Source organism: Aulonocara sp. 'chitande type north' Nkhata Bay, linkage group LG3 (genome assembly GCF_057382095.1).
Source record: "Aulonocara sp. 'chitande type north' Nkhata Bay isolate Kocher_YH1m ecotype deep benthic linkage group LG3, A_spYH_male_GT1.1, whole genome shotgun sequence".
Classification (NCBI taxonomy): domain Eukaryota; kingdom Metazoa; phylum Chordata; class Actinopteri; order Cichliformes; family Cichlidae; genus Aulonocara; species Aulonocara sp. 'chitande type north' Nkhata Bay.
In genome coordinates this window covers 33,186,275-33,204,198 of record NC_141346.1, presented here as the reverse complement: position 1 = coordinate 33,204,198, position 17,924 = coordinate 33,186,275, and the positions used below count along the sequence as shown (strand labels likewise).

Below are 17,924 nucleotides of genomic sequence, written 5' to 3'. Positions count from 1 at the left end.
GCGTCTTGCTGGAAAATTTTTTTTTTCATATATACTAATAAATATAGCAAAACAATTGTGATTATTGAAAAAGGGATTCGTAGCTCGTTACAGGTAGTCTTGTAGGCCAAGTTGACATGTCTGTATGGTGTGATTGATAGTTTGATACAAAACATCTTACTTGGGGACTGGATCCTTAAACCACTCTAATGTCTGTGAAGGTTCTCAGTCATCCAGGTCATCGTAGTCTAAGATCATCATAGTCTCTACATAGAAGAGCCGCCTCAACGGGACAAGACTCGGCTGTCCATTTGCATCTAAAGGACAAAGGTCACTCCTTCAAGGATGTCAATGTTCACATTTTGGACAGAGAGGACAGATGGTTTGAAAGAGGAGTGAAAGAAGCCATCTATGTGCACTGTGAGCGACCATCTTTGAACAGAGGCGGTGGTTTACAATGGCGATCGGCGATTGTGGCTCAAGAGTTGGGAGTTCGCCTTGTAATCGGAAGGTTGCCGGTTCGAGCCCCAGCTTGGACAGTCTCAGTCGTTGTGTCTTTGGGCAAGACACTTTACTCGTTGCGTACTGGTGGTGGTTAGAGGGTCCGGTGGTGCCAGTGTCCGGCAGCCTTGCCTCTGTCAGTGCGCCCCAGGGCGGCTGTGGCTACAATGTAGCTTACCATCACCAGTGTGTGAATGGGTGGATGACTGGTTGTGTAAAGCGCTTTGGCGTCCTTAGGGACTAGTAAAAGCGCTATACAAATACAGGCCATTTACTATTTACCCGTTTTCCCTCTTGACGGGTTACTCCCACAGAGCTTAAATCTGGGACTCTCCACCATTTGATGCTAGAACTGAAGAAGCTTATCGGATGAGAGGTGAAACGTCTTCAAGCAACTTAAAGAAGTCCAGACGCTTTTCTTTCCAAGCTCCTTAGACAACACACAATTTCACAAAGCTCAAATAATCTCAAACTGGTTTCCTGGACATTACAGTAAGTTCACTGTACTCAAACAGCCTCCGCACTCAGTAGATCTCTGTCCAATCGAGCACTTTTCTTTCGAAGCTCTTTAACTCACTTTAATGCACAAAAAACAGTTTATAACTTTTATGTAGCATGCTTGACCTGATTTTTTTGTTGATATTATGTCTCTCTCCATTAAAATGAAGCTTATATAAAATCAGAGACTGTTTGTTCCTTTGGAAGTGAGCAAAATTCATTAAGGGATCAAGTCATAATTTATGATGTACTGTGAGACGTGTGGTAGCAGAATATCTCTCACCACCTGTTTATTGAAGTGACTTCCATTTCCATGCTTGACTTTAGTTCATTTTCATGTGCTCTTTAGTTTAACATATGTTCCATATGGATCAATTTTCCAGGTCACCAGGGTGAAGGTCTTCAGACTTTATACGTACGAGCATTAGAGTCCTCCATCATAATATGGTTTACTTTCTTTTGATTGGTCATTAGAGTGGATAATGGCTATGATAGTAACTAAAGGGCGGTAACTAGCCTCTCCATGGAAGTAATTCCACCTGATAATTGCTATTCAGTGGAACAGTAATATTCAAAGGGGCTGCTTCTTTATATGTACAGGTAATATTGACCATTTCAGAAGCCATTTACAGCCATCCATTCTTCTTCAGTACGATAAACAGCCTGAGCCATGAGCCATGAACGCTTCATTTGGCTTTGTCAGAGTGCTGCTTTTACTGTTACTTCATTACCCTCGGACTTGATGCTTTCTTTTGTCTCTGCTTCGTATTTCACAGATCGTCTTCTACCAGCCATCTGACATTTGAAAAAAGAAACAGGAAGGATAAAAAAAAAATTTCTTCACCAGTGTTGGGGAGTAACAGAATATCTCCTGTTACGTATTTAAAATACAAAATATGACTAACTGTACAGTTACCATTTAAAAAGGTGATAATTAGAATACAGTTACTTTGTTGAAATAAATGGATTACAAAGCGGTGTTTCCTGTTTCATATGTTAGGCTATCCCCTTCCTATCCCCTCTCTAATTTTGATAATTCCTAGCATTGCCGTAAACCCAAACAAAACACGTAATAAGGAGCTCTAATGTAAGTGTCCTGTTAATGTTGGTGGTGTCAGGTACACTATGGACCCAAAGCCAGCACAACAGAGCCAGCAGTGTGCGGGCAGGAATGCATTTCTTACTTGGAAATTCAGACAACACTTCACATTTAAAGAAGAAAGGAATGGGCGAAATCTGACTGTGTGATGCAAACTCTGTTTGCCAGCAACCAGCTTCAAAAGACTCCAACCTAAAGAAACATCAGGAGGTAAGCTCTTTCTAAAAAACTAACGCTAGCCCACTGCAACTACCTTGTTTTAGTTGCGGTAGCTACCTGGGTTATGTGCCACTTCAGTAGTAGTAATAAATCACACAGCAATAGGATATCAAAGATACTGAAGGCTACTCGCCACCGAGCTAATATTGTTAGCTGTGTTTGTGATTTTAAAACGACATACGGATATATAAAGGAACTGTATTTACACATGACATTAATTTTATTATGAGTAATGTCAACCCTGCATTGAGTAGAGGCTGTAATCAGCTGACCTTTGCAATTGTTGTTGTGAGAGTCACTGCTCTTTGTGGGTTTAGCCAATTGAATTCAACAAGATAGAAGCAGAGGTTATTTGGCTGATTTCCAACCCCCTGGCACCACAATGCTTCTATAAAAAGGTAGAATTCAGTGACTCTAATCACTGTTATTGCTTTTAATATAAACTGATATCTGCTACCTGTGATATAATTTAACGTTTACAATGAACTGCACCAGTCCAACATAGTGCATCACCATACATGCACCATGAACACATTGCACAAATATGGACAAAAGAAATGTGTTGAGAAGTGGCCGTGGGATATTTTTTTCCTGTTGTGTCTAAGAAAACTAAGAGTTTATAATAATGACCAATAACAACGCTCTATGGAACTTAAACAAAAAAGGTATTTAGAAGTTGTTTAAAGACCTGGATCTAAAGTCACAGAAATAACATGCACATTATGACATACCATGTTTGTTTTTGCCTGAGCACTTAATTATGCTGGTATACTTCTACAAAGTACAGCTGAGCTCAGTTAAGGAACAGTCATTAGCTGTGGTATGTGGTCACAAGCCAAAGTATTTGCATAATGGTTTGTACAATGCTACCACTGTCCATCCATTATCCTAACTACTTATAGGCTGAACCCTATTTCAGCTGTATTACAGTGAAAAAACACACTGAACAGTTCGCCAGTCTGTCGCAGGGCGAACAGGAAGACAGCCACCATTCACACTCATGCGTGCTGGGTTAATAGATGTAAACATGTCTTTGGACCGTGGCAGGAAGCCGAGTACCTGAAAATAACCCATGTATGCACAGTGAGAACATGCAAAGTGCACAGAGGAAGACTCCAGCAACTCAGGAAGTCCAGGGAGGACAACACTATCCTCTCTATCAAGGTGTTATAGTCGTGCTTACTGAAAAGACAAGAATTTGACCCGTGTACCAAATTTTGAGCCAATCGATCCAAGGTGTTTTTTTAAGATCTTTAAAATGAAATCACAAATGTCAGTCTTGTGGCAGTAAGAGAGGATCATCAGAGTCAGGGAATTTCAATCCTTTCAGGGACTGCTGTGCAGCTTATTATATACCACTCACCAAAGTCACCACAGATCCACCCCATTTGCATGTCTAATGCAAAAGATATCAGAAAGTTAATACAAAGAAATAAACCAACCAACCAACCCTAAGGCAGAGGTGCATTCATGTGTATCTCATGTAGCTGTGACATTTATTGATCCCTCGTCCCGCTTCACTCTTTCTTCTCTCGTTTTCTGTTTTCACAGTTAATTGTGACAGCGACTCGAAAATCGAACAACAGAACCCAGCCACGATCCTCCTTGTCAGCCACCTTGGACCAGCGCTATTAATGCGAGAAGCCACCATCACAAGCAGCCAATATAAGAAGCGCAAAGGTCAAAGCTGCGGTGGCGGCCAGTAGGGATGAAATATATTGCTCTGTCACTCTCTCATTTATGTGGAGTGCAGAAGCTCTCAGTATATATTTCCAAATGAACCTTTAACTTCTGTGTGTCTCAGGAAATATAAACCCTACTTAACATTCAAACACTAACATGCCTAGGTACAAGCTGACTTTCCTTTCCAAAAGCATATGGAAAAAAAGCACTACATGAACAATAAAGTTTGCTAATTTGCTAATTAGATCCCCTGTTACCACCAGGGTTGGCAAGGCTGTGCTTTTTGGGATCGGAGCATGCCTCCAACTACTCAAAAAGCTCAGCTGAAACCACAATAAGCAACACTTTTTGCTCTCTAGGCAACAAGAGCTTATCCTCAATCTTTAACAAAGCTGTTTCTGCTGTCAGAGTTGTTAAATAAGATCTCAAAAAAGCAACACTTAAGCTCTGATGTAACAACAGCAAGGGTAGAAAGCTCTCAGTCCGTTAATTATCTTGCTTGATTTAATTTTGTTTCTGGAAATGATGGAGATGTAATTAGCTTGAAGTATCAGCTAAACACAAGCCACAACGGATTAGACAGTTAGCCTAAAGACACATCTGAACGCAGGCTTTGTAGTTGGAAACCCTAACTGAAATGACAAGGTTAACAATGGTGGTGTATTCACGGGTGTCGTCCTTGTACGGTAGCGTGTTTTGCGTTTTAGATTCTAAAGACTTACTGATGCAGACGTTTTTCAGTGAATTTGTCTTTGACCCTTTGTTGTTTTTCTTTAGTGGTGTATGAGGCACGACATGCGCTATGCTAACCACGTAGTTCTTCATTTTAAATCACATACAACATCTGTGTGGGACATCTCTGCAAAGTAAATCCCAGGGACACAACTAGATGTGCTAAGGCCACACACTCTAAATTCTCTATCTGAAGCCATCGGTTGAGTGTAGAGTACACAGCAATTTTAATGTTTGCAAAGGTAATACAGTACTGTAAAAAAAAGTCTCGAGACATCCATCAATTCTTTGTATTTTGCTAGAAAAATGGGAAATAGGTACAGCGACTTATTGGAACATGTGCAGACATACATGGAAAGGCAGTATATAAGGAAAAACAGAGGTTGTACAATTCTACAGTACCAAGCTTGAAAGTCAATATTTGGTATGACCATGTTTATCCTTCAACACGGCCTGAACTCTCTCAGGGAAGCTTTCTTGTAGTTTCTTTAAGTAGTCTTTAGGAATAGCTCTCCAGGCTTTTTGAAGGACATTCAAAGCTCTTCTTTAAGATGATCCAACAACATCAATAATGTTGAGGTCAGGGCTCCGGGGAGGCCAATCCATGACTAGTAGTGCTCCAGTTTAGTTTTCCTGGTTTGCTTTTGCTGCACTGGTGTGTGTTTGGGATCAATGTCATGCTTGAAAATGAATCTGATGCCAATCAGATGCTTTCAGATGACAAGGCTGACAAGATCTCCAACACCGAAGGCTGAAATAGAGGCCCAAACCATGACAGAGCCTCCATCGTGTTTTACAGATGGCTGTAGACACTCACTGTTGGATCTCTTTCTGGTCTCCTGTATATAAATGATATGGGAATTGGGAGATGGGTTGGAGGTGGGTTGCAGAGCAGCTTGCACATGCGCAAAAGCTCTGATCAGGCTACAGCAACTTAAATAACCTGCTCTATATATGCCAGCTGATGTGGGCTGGCACTGAGATCAAGTAATCTGCCCAGTATCTGGTTGACCTTGACTGCGTGATCTGCTGTGGCTATGACTGATGTCACCATATTAGTGTTGACTTCATATTTTCTGACCTGACAGATCAGTTTAAACTTGCAAGTAGAACAACTTGGTCTTATGGAAAGCAGAGGGTAGCATTGCTGTTTTATTGTTTAAGTAACTGTTTTCAATAGTTTTTGTCATCCCTTTCCCTTCTAGTTTTTCCTCCTTTGTTTCATTTTTCCTCCATTCCCAGGCTGCCAAGTAAAACACCATCTTTGTTTTTCCAGCTCAGTTCTGCCAGTGCTGCCTTTTGTCCTTCGCATTTCTCATCCTGCTCCCTTTACTCCTCACCTAGCAGCAGCCTTCAACTACAATGGTAACATCAGCAATGCTGGAGTTACAGCAGATTTTTGTAGATATTAAACCATCCGAGCAGCACAGGGGAATGTTTTTACATAATTACATCTCCCGGTAGCACCTCTGTGACAGCAGTGGCAATTTAATGAACGATATTGTCATGCTGTGCAGCGCGGAGCCACTTAAGTGTTAGTCATTCACCATAGGTGTAATAGAAATGTTCTTCTGACAAAGCCCTGGATACACACATTCCTCAGCTCACATTTATACAAACAAAAAATATTGAAAGTGTTTGACACTGTAGATGTGATGAAGGTTATCTTTTTGTTTGCATTTAATAAAAAAACAACAGGGAGAAAAGAATGAGAGAGGCAGACTGCTGTATTACAGGAGAGATAGTAAAAACCAGAAGCCATAAAACTGAAATATGAAATGGGGAGAAAGAAAAAGGACGAGCACGAGAATGCAGGTTGGTAGATTTTGTGATGATTAGCTGCGGCATCAAATGGCGACGAAGATAGATTGTAGCCAAGAGCAGACAGGCTTGAGGAGATGGAGAGAGTGAGAGGGTGGAAAACAGATGGGACCAACACACACACACACACACACACACACACACACACACACACACACACACACACACACACACACGCAGGCTTTACTACCCACGTATAGGAAATAGCTTTTCACTAATCATATACTCCAAAGAGAAAGCTTTCTCACACAGCTACAGTGTAAAGTAAATAGATACTCCATATGCAGTGCCACAAACACACACACACCAACCATTCAATTAGCTTTCTGCTGATTGTAGCAGCTCTTCAAGTACAATCTCAAATAAAAGGACAGAACATGAACACACACATTAAAGGGAACTGTAATGCAAGCTCTATATGCATTAGCTGGCATTAGAGTTATCATAAAATATCTCTTTAAGAAACTCAAATCCTCAAATCTCAAAAACCAGAATGAATAACTTTAAAACAACAGACTAATTTGGAAACCTTGCATGTTGTAATTTACTTCAAATCAGAGGTTGTAGTAAACTCTCACCCAATCCACTGATCACGAACGCCATGAGCCATTTACACATTAAACACGATCGAAGCAGCTTTCAGGAGACGGCAACTAAGCCAAGCCACTCGAGTTTCACAATCACGTGAACAGAAGGCACTTTGATCCATTGAAGGGGGCTTCATCAGTGACCGAGCTCGGCCTCGCAGTTAACGACCTGCCACTTCTTGTGCCGATACGTAACAGAGGATTGGAAAGCTGCTTCTTTCTCATCTGATCCGAAAACAACCAATCTCTGATGAGGTATCACAACTTGTCTGATTAAGATCCAGTTTGTCTTTATTGCCGCTGGGATACATAACACACACCATATGGACAAAAGTATTGGGCCACAGCTCCTAATCTTTCAGTTTGCATGAACAGGCCGTATTAACCTGGCCTGGAATTGCCCACCCCTGGTGTAGACGTTACCATTAACCTCACTCATTGGTTGTTGTGCACATATGAATCATGACATCACTCCAAAAACACAACAGTATATTTCTCAATCTTTTAAAGTTGATCATATCATGATAAATATTTAGATGATAAACATCCTGTGCAACAAATGTTATTGTTTTTCCATCAGAAACAGTAAGCGTCCAACAAAAAACAACAAAAAGCAAGTCCCTGAGACAGACGGTCAGAGGAAACAGCATTTCCTTTTTGCATATTCGTCATACTTCCACGTTTCTTTGACTTTTTCACATAGGGCTGGGTACATTTGGATATTATTATATTATTAGAAATATTAATATATAATGTTCATCCAGGTTGCACTATGTTCAGCCTATTTATACCTACCATTCATGCCCAGTTGTAATTTGTTCTAATTGTATAGTTTCTTAAGATTAACTTGTGTTTTACTTACTTACTTTCTTTTTTTTTTTTTTGGCCTGTCCCGTTTGGCTCTTTTGCCATCAGAATTGTTGTCTAAAGGCAAAGAAAGATGCCCAACGGATTTACTTTACCAAACTGACCATCCCAGCCTTGCCGTAATGGTCCATTTGATTCACCTTTTATTGTTTATTTTATTTTCACTTACTGAATACGGGACAGACTTGACTGGGGGAAAGAAGGGGAGAAAGAAAGAGGGAAAGAGAAACAGCTGAGAAGAGGGACGGGGGAGAAGGGCAAAAGACAAAAACCAACAGAATGAGCAGAGAAAAAAAAATGCATATATCAATCACCTGGATCACCTGCTGAGAAAGAAAAAAGAAAGCAAGCAGAAGAGAACAAGAGTAATAGAATAAACAACATCACAATGATATATGGGAATATGACAGTAAATACTAAATGTTAAACATTATTGTGCAGCACATAAGATCAACAGAACACAGTGTGCTTTGAGGTAGGAGCCAAAAAGGGTGTAGTTTGTGGGTGTGATCACCCCTGTGTACACCTGTGAGCATGGACGCGCTTGTTTTTTGTTTTTTAAAAGGTTCCTTCATGTAATAATCTGCTAGAGGGTGTGGGGGGGCCACAGCCCCGTCCTCCAGGGCGTGAAGCAGGTGTGGAGGAGATCAAAACTCCAGACATCCAGAGGCCCCCAGAACACAAGAGACCAAGGAAGACCAACAGAGGGGCAGCCGCGCCACTGTCCCGGAAAGAGCTGAGGAGAGTCCCAGATGAGGGCTCACTCAGCAGCCGCGGAGCAGAAGCCAGGGGGAGTTGCAGTGACGCGCCCGTGAGCTCCGCCGGCAGCCAGCTGCGCCTGAGTGACCGAGCCCCAGGCCGAGAGGCCGGGGGCACCCCACCTCCGAAGTGGCCCGAGCGAGCCCCAGGCTCCAGGCCCCGATAAGCGGCCGCCAAGGAGTGAGCCAGTGTGTACCTGGACGCCCATCCCCGGACACAAAGAACCACCAACGCACCGATGTCTGAGGGGGTCCGCCACTGGCAGGGGAAGTGGTGGTAGGGGGAGATAGGCCTCCAAACCTTGGAGGGCCTGAGATGTCCCCAGAGAGGTGGCGCCTGACACCCAACCTGACATATAGACACAGACATACAGGCACACACAGATACAAACATCCATTCCCACCCTCATGCTCTCATATGCACTTACTCCACACTCAACCAACGTGGAGACAGACATAAAGAGACGTTGTACACACGATCACACTCCCCAAGCGTACTCTACAAACCGGGTCTAGGTACTTACTTTCAAACTTCTCGTATTTATGTTCTCCTTCTGTGTAAATATGCCAATTTATATATTGTCTATTTAAAAATGTTTATTTTTGTATGAAGAGCACAAAGTGAACCGGAGTCAAACTCCTTGTTTGTGTGAACAAACCTGGCCAAATAAAGATGATTCTGATTATTCTGTATATTTGCATGTAAATTAACTTATTTGTGCAGGGCTCTGTCCACATTCCTCATCCTACCCTTACAACGTGACAATATGAGCCTGTGCTGTGTACCTCATTAGTGTGATGGCTTGTTAGCTAGGTGTGTTAGGGTATATTATTGCCCTTCTTACTGTTTTAAATTGCTGAAATTTCCCTGGTTCGTTTGACTTGTTGTGCTCTACTTGGTAATACATCTAGTAATAAATAAGCAATCTGGTAAACAGACCCCTTTGAGGCCAGTACAATTAGGAGACCCACAGTGCACAGTTACCTCTGTCGCTACCAGTTATTATACATTTTTTACATTTTAATTATTAATTAACTGATTAAATAATTCAACTTAATTAAAATAACTTACATTCTATTATATGCTTTATTTCTTCTTCTTGTGCAATATGGTTATATACATAAAAATGCATCACATTTACCATGAATCACGTTCTGTCTGTCACAAATTGTACATCTTGCACATCCATTAGATATGTTATAAAATGTACATATGCATGGAAAACACTTATCTTAGTACAGAAAGGTTTCTGTGTGATATTCCATGCACACACTGCTCTTTTTCATTTTGAACCATTATTAAAGAGTTACATGGAACACAGGAAGTCAGCACAGATCGAAATTAGCATTTTTATAATTAAACAAACCTCTGTTACAGTTCCCTCAGGTCTCAGTATCATACACAGTATAATCCACATTGACCCCGGTGTTGCTTATGGAGGCTGGAAACTCAACATCTACAAATTAAAGGAATATTTAATCAGTTGCGATCTGACTGTCAAATACTTGATTTGCAAATGCTTGAGGTGCATTTTTTGAGGTTTTAGCAATAATTAAAAGCTGCTACAGGAATCAAGTGGTTGTCCACGGTCAGTGAAAAACATCTAAAAGCATTCATACATCTTAAATCACTTATGCAGCATCAGTCACATTTATCTGTACACTGATCAATAACACTGTTTCTGCTCCACTCTGTCCTTTTGGAAAGCACTTACTCAATAGCATTGCAAAGGCAGTGTGCAGTACATGGCTGTGCCTGAATATGCGTACCCAGTTTGGATGTTATCTTCCTGTTGAATGGTCATATCACTTGTTGGGCAGTCACCAGCAGTCACCCAGCTCTATCTTCTCAACTTAGCCCCACTGTGCGGCAACAGTGCTAACCACCGTGCCACCGTGCTGTTCACCTTCAAAGTAAAGGCTGCAACTGGTTTCAGCAGTAAGACACGTTTACTTTGAGTCATTGCTAGTTATTGCAAACATCTGATTGCAGTTTTTTCTGACAACTATGGAACAACCAGCTATCAGGTTTGGAGGGTGGTTACTTTCTGACATAGGTCCAGGTAGGTTTGAGTAGCTTTTATTCCTTTAATAAATAAAATCATCATTTAAAAACAGCATTGTGTCTCCCCCTTAGTGTGTTTACTGGGCAGCTTAGATAATGTCACTTCAGAAAAGAATATAGCCCATATGGTTTTCACTGCCCTATGCATAGCCAAGAAAACAGTCCTCATGAACTGGAAAAATAAAAATAATCTTAATTCTAACCAATATAGAAATTATCTATTAGATTACATTAGTCTTGATACAGCCTCTGCCACCACATCAGATCAATTGCTCAGGACTCCTTTGATCAGCTCCATCACCTAGTGGGGGTGGGGGGTCATAATTTGGTCCCACCTTCACTGTTGTGATTGGTGTGGGGGTAGGGACAGGCTTAGGGCGTCGGGGGGTTCCCCGGAGGCATCTTCCTTGGGGGGCTCAACCCGGGGTAGCGGTCATGTCCGGTTGGGGGCTCTGTTGGCTCTCAGGTGACTGTTTCATCGCGGCTGCATGCAGCGGGGCTAGGGGAGGGTCTGTGCTGACGGACGTGGGTTACTGACCTGGTAGCCTGGCTGGCCCTGGGTGGGTCCGGGATGGGCGTGAGGTTCTGGGGGCGCTCCGTCTCTGGGCTGGGGCCCAGGCCGGGCCTCGGGGGCTTGGATCCTGGTTGGTGTGTTGCCGGGGTTGTGGGCGGGTGGGTGCATGGGGGCCCGGCCCTGGAGCAGGGTGCCGCCGGTGCGTCGAACCACCTGGGGGGCTCTTCAACTGGTGGGGGAGATGGTCACATCTTGCAGGAGCTTTCCTCTCTTCAGGAACTCTCTCTGCAGGAGGGGGAGATACAGGAGAGGTGGAGGAAGATCTCAGCCTGGGCGTTTACTGTCTTATGTAGTCTGGAAGATGAGTGGATGGTGGGGTGGGTGCAGTTTTCTCTGTGGTGGGGTTGGGTGGACTGTCCCGGGCTCTGTGGGGCCGTGGGGCGCTGCTGCACTGGGCCCGGTCTGGATGGGCCTGGGCCCCCTTTCCCTGGCGGGTCGCGGAGTGTGGGAGTGCCTACTGGGGTCAGCGGGGGAGCTGGCCCCAGGGAGGGGTTACCTGCCCCTCCCTTCCTTCCCTCCCCATCTCCAGCTGCCTCTCTCTTCCCGCTCCTCCACAACCACCCACACATGCAGGGCCTTGGAGTAGGGGTATGTCACCAGGGTGCAGAGGAGGCTACCCCCCCCTCTGTCCCCTTCTGGCTGCCTCTGCCTCAATTTTATCCCACAACTTAGACATTCACATTATTCACACTCTCATTACACATACATATAGGATCTTGGGGGTGGGCACAATCACGGAGTCCAAATTACCATCAGGGTGTACACCTCACCCCTGGCGTCGTTGCCCACCTCTCAATTTTAAATACACTTAGACATTGAGGGCTATCAGGAGGGACTATGCGCTTACCTGCTGCTCCTTGGCAGGTAGCTCCATGCCCTCCTGGGTTTTAATTGCACCTTAGAACACACATGCATCAACACTACAATGAGCGGGTGGAGGGAGGTTTGGAGTCTTCTCCCACCCCCATTCTCTGCGGCCTGCTGGAGCGGGAGGGCTGGGTGGAGTTGGCCGTCCGACTGCGGTCTGGAGTGTGGGGCCTCCCTGCTGCTACGGAGTCGGGGTGGTCTGCCTCTCCCCACCGCAGGGAAAAGGGTAACACCACCTGGGTCTGGGTGCAGTTCCCCCCTCCAGGGGCAAGGGTACCTAGACCCGGTTTGTAGAGTACGCTTGGGGAGTGTGATCGTGTGTACAGCGTCTCTTTATGTCTGTCTCCACGTTGGTTGAGTGTGGAGTGAGTGCATATGAGAGCATGAGGGGGGGAATGGATGTTTGTGTCTGTGTGTGCCTGTATGTCTGTGTCTATATGTCAGGTTGGGTGTCAGACGCCACCTCTCTGGGGACACCTCAGGCCCTCCAAGGTTTAGAGGCCTATCTCCACCTACCACCACTTCCCCTGCCGGTGGCGGACTCCCTCAGGTGTCGGTGCGTTGGTGGTTCCTTGTGTCTGGGGGTGGGCGTCCGGGTACACACCGGCTCACTCCTTGGCGGCCGCTTATCGGGGCCTGGAGCCTGGGGCTCGCTCGGGCCCCTTTGGGGGTGGGGTGCCCCCGGCCTCTCGGCCTGGGGCTCGGTCACTCAGGCACAGCTGGCGGCCGGCGGAGCTCACGGGCGCGTCACTGCAACTCCCCCTGGCTTCTGCTCCGCGGCTGCTGAGTGAACCCTCATCTGGGACTCTCCTCAGCTCTTACTGGAACAGTGGCGCGGCTGCCCCTCTGTTGGTCTTCCATGGTCTCTTGTGTTCTGGGGGCCTCTGGATGTCTGGAGTTTTGATCTCCTCCATACCTGCTTCACACCCTGGAGGACGGGGCTGTGGCCCCCCCACACTCCCTAGCAGATCGTTACATGGAGAAACCTTTGGAATACAAGCGCGCTGATCCACACAGGTATGCACACGGGTGTTCACTGCTCGTAGACCCAAATTACACCTTTCTTGGCTGCTACTTCGAAGCACATCTGTCCTGCGTGTTGCACAACAACATTGAATATTTAGTATTTACTGCTGTTTACACTTAGCTAGATTAATGCGATGGTGTTGTGTTTAGTATGTTGCTTTGTTTTGTTTTGTTTTTGTCTTTTTTTGCTTGTTTTCTATTCTTCTCTCAACAGGTGATCCAGGAGATTTTTTTTTCTCCCCCCCTTTCTCACTGTCCCTCTCCCCTTCTGTTTTTCCTTTCCTTCCTCTTTCTTTCTCCCTTTCCTATCTCTCACTCATGTCTGTCCCGTCTGTAACATCTGAAAATAAAATATAATAAATAATAAAAACAAAGATCGACCAAATGGACCAATACGGCAATGCCACGATGATCCATTTGGCAAAGTAAATCCATTGGGTATCCTTGTTGGTCTTCAGACAACAATTCTGATGGCTAAAGAACCAAATGGGACAGGGGGCAGAAAAAAAAAAAAAAAACAGCATTGTGTTTACTCAACTATTAAAATCAGTTCGATGACCTGAAACATTTAAGTTGAGAAATACAAAAAAACCTAAGAGATGGTCAAGCAGTGTAAATCCATTAGAATTTGAATTGGAATTGAGTTGGAAATCCTTATTCCCTAATAGTAATATTATTTTATCGTTATATGAATGTGCCATGAGATTCAAATAGCTTGGCAAAACCACCAAAACACAGCTAGTATAGAAACGTCCTCCAAGGAGCTACTTTTTCCTTTATATGTATTTTGAGTACATTTTCACATTTCTGGCTTTACCAGAGTATTTTTAATACAAGTGTCTGTACTGTAAGTGATGGATGTCTGTACTTTGTCCACCTCTGCTAATAAGAGCCGGTCACAGCCTCTGTAAAAACACTGTAGTCACTGCCTTCACATCATTCTCAGAGCTGAGAACAGACAGCCTTAATATCAGGGTGTCTGCCTGATAAAATAAAGGTTATAGAAAAATCATTGGTTGTTTTTACTGTAGGCTAATTTTATCCATGTCATACACATGCATGTGAATGTTTAGGACTTCACACAAACACACACAGATGCTTCTTTGTTGAGGGTTTGATAAGCATGCAGGAAAAGTAAGACAGACAGTCCACATCAGCGTATTATTTCTCCCCGTCTTTCTCATAGTCTTTCTTTTCTTTCTGTGTCTCTACCCTCAAACCATCTCTCCCTGCAAGTCCATTATTTCTCCATTAAAATGCAGGATGACCCGTGTAATTGTCTCCTATGACTGAATGCTAATGAAAAAACACATTGCATTAGTGACGAGACATAGCGCGTGCTAGCCGCAGGGCCTTGACCAAAGCAGATAATATTTGCTGGGAGACTGTGGCTGTTGCACGCTTTTAACCAGCATCAGTGTGTGCGTGCGTGTACATTTTGTCTGTGCATGTGTGCCAGTCTGCAAAAGCCTTGACCAATGCAGATAATATTGTCTGAGATTCTCATTCTCCTCTTTTAACCTGGACGTCACTGTGTTTGTGTGCATGAGAGAAACCATCTTCACAGGCAGGCATAAATATGAAATCCCCAGTGTGTGCGCGCTGGTGAAGAGTGTGCAGTCAAGCATGGTGCATATGTGTGCGTATATGTGCATATACATCAGGCAGCAGAGAGCAGCAGGTAGAACTACTGGGAGTAAAAATAAATGGGTAGGAGGCATCAAGGGATGACTTAAAAATCTACATTTACATTGGCCCCACAGTCCTGCTCAGACTTTAGGATGCAGAGGAAAAGAGCATACGTGACGGGAATAGGCTCAACACTTTCCTCGCAGGTTTGCCTCGATGATGTTGCATTAATGTTACAGCACAAGATGGAATTCTATATGCAGTTTTATGAATGCTTCATTCTTTCACCAAATGAGCTCCGGCAGACTCGAGAAATGTGTCAAAACGATCGGATACATGCAGATTGTTAGTAACACACGCACACACACACACAAATAGACACGCCTCATGTGCTAGAGTTGGACTCTAATTGTGTGTGTGTGTGTTGGGGGGGGGGTCGGGGTTAAGATGTTTAAGCACATATTACCATGATGAACATGCACAATGATCTCTTGGCTAGGCCTCTGCAGCAAGGGCCTAGGTTTGCAGCATGTAATGGATATCTGGTTCAACTAACGCCTAATGTATGCATCAAATTGTTGCATACACTGATAAATGATAGGTTTTTATGTTTTGAGTGTTCGTTTTTAGGAGGATGACGGCACCCTCGTAGGTTTTTCCAGCTCTGCAGTGGTCAGAATCAAAAGTGGTTCAAGGAAGGAACCCTGGTAAACCAGTGACAGGGCCATGGTGGTGCGATCCAACAGATGAGCTACTGTAGCTCAGTTTGCTAAAAAAGTTCACGTTGGTTTTGATAGAAAGCTGCAAGAATACAAAGAGCACCACAGTCTGTTGATTATGGGGCTGCACAGCCACAGACCAATCAGGATGCCCATGCTGACCCCTGTCCATGGCCAAAAGCTCCAACAATGGCAATGGTGAGTATCAGAACTAGCTCACACTAAAATAGAAGAAGGTGGCTTGACGATTCACGTTTTCTTTTACATCACGTGGACAGCCGTGTGTGTGTACGTCACTTACCTGCGGAACACCTGGCACCAGGATGCACTATAGAAAGGCAAGCTGGTAGGCAGTGTTTTGTTGAGAAGCCTTCCATGTGGATGTTACTTTGACACTACCACCTATCTATCTTGTGTTGCAGACCATGAAAAACTTTCATGGAAACACTCCCTGATGGCTGTGGGGCACTTTCAGCAGGATAATGTGCTCTGCCAGGGATAGTTTGAGGAACACATCAATGAGTTTAAGGGGCTGACTTGGCATCTAGATTCATTATATCTCAATCCAATGGAGGATCACTGGGATGTGCTGGACAAACACCTGGAGTCCCCAACTTACACCACAGATGTGGAGACTGCCTTCACATCTGTGGTGCCAGATACCACATCACACCTTCAGGGGTCTAGTGGCGTCTGTATCTCAACAGGTCAGGGCTCCAAAAGGGGAGCAACCCAAAATATGCAGGCGATCATAATGTTGCCTCTGATAGGTGTGTCTCCACTGATTAGCTAATTTACCTCTGCATGCTGAGTTAAAGAGTGAAAGGAATGAAAGTGACAGAGATGGATATTACATAAAGGTTATGTAAGAGATAGAGACATTAATCTTGATGATAAGACTGAACTTAATGACTTGAGTGAGTTATTTGTTCATAAGTTCACTCAACTTAAACTTGTGGGTTTTTCCTTTTTCTTTCACTACAGTGTTAATTTATTCATTTTCATCTTGGCCTCTCAACTTCATTTCCCTGCTTTGTTCTCTTAGGGGAGCAAAGGAATTCCCTCTTCTCGCCTTTGCTTCTTCAGCTACTGCTTCCAGCTTAAAGTTTTCTTTTATGGTTGCATAATTTATATATGTCTTTTACACTGCCCGTGTAAAATCCTCTCTAATCTTCGCTTTCTGACCTTTCTTTGGTCAGTCCTCATCACTGCTTTTAAAACAGTTTTTGGGTATTTCCCATCTCCACCTTTCGTCTACTCTTCTAACTTCCCGTATCTTTGTCTTCCATCCCTTAATCCCTTCATTATTTGTCCCTTTCTCTTACATTTGAAACCTCTAAATTATCAACTTTATTCTCCTCCTTATGTTTCCCATTTCTAATTTCTGGGACTCCATTTCTGTGCCATAAATCTCTTGCAGCCCTCAAATCTTGCTGTGCCCCCATCTCCCTGTGTTTGGTCTGTTCGCTCTGTATCTTCTTGAAGGTCCCCATATTTCCATTCAGCTAAAAATTGCCTTGTCACTTCTCTGCCGCATTCCTTAGCGTTTATTGTCACACCTTCCCCGCGTCTCCCTCTCTGCTTCCCAGAGCGAACAAACACGCTCTGGGTTCATCTTTTGTGACCAACTGGAATGGATCAGACTCTAGTAATCACAAGAGCAAATAAAGCACACGAGACATTTGGTGCTTATTTCAAGAAAGGCATGAAATGCTATTTTATATATCGTTAGCTTCATAGCATAATTGCCTAAGTCATTTGACTAAGTCAATGACTTAGGCACTTATGCTATGAAGCTAACGATATGCTGACTCACCTCTCTTGCATCTTATCATCGAGGCACAGACTCAGCAATAATCTCATATCACAGTTTTATTTCAACGACTTCTCCCGCAGCCATATTTCTTCTCCTTTGCACTGTTCATCCTCAGACAAATGAGGATGCGAAGGACCGAGCCCAGCAAAGCCAAATAAAAACTGTTTTTGATTTTATATAATAAATCCAGGCAGAGCTCCACGTATCGGCTCTTTGCTTGACTTAACTGCGCTTTGAGTAATTTTGCTTTCCTCTTCATTTAAAATATGGTCTGAATGACAAAGTTTAACAGGTCAAATTGTGTTTTATATGATTAATAGTAATTTAAAAAATCATTTTACATATATTGATTTGATGGATCACAAGGTTTTGTTTGTATGTTATGGCAGAACTAAACACCTGTGCTCGTAAATGCCAGATTTTGAGGTTACAATTATAACTTGGACAGAAAATAAAACTAAAGCAACGTTAAACATTGAGCACT

At 43.7% G+C, this 17,924-nt stretch overlaps 1 protein-coding gene across 2 annotated transcripts in view; it reads right to left on the bottom strand.

Moving 5' to 3' along the window:
* The window catches only part of htr2cl1 (5-hydroxytryptamine (serotonin) receptor 2C, G protein-coupled-like 1), a 234,614-nt gene that overhangs the window by 120,732 nt on the left and 95,958 nt on the right, over positions 1–17,924 (bottom strand). The gene's annotated exons all lie outside the window — the stretch shown is intronic.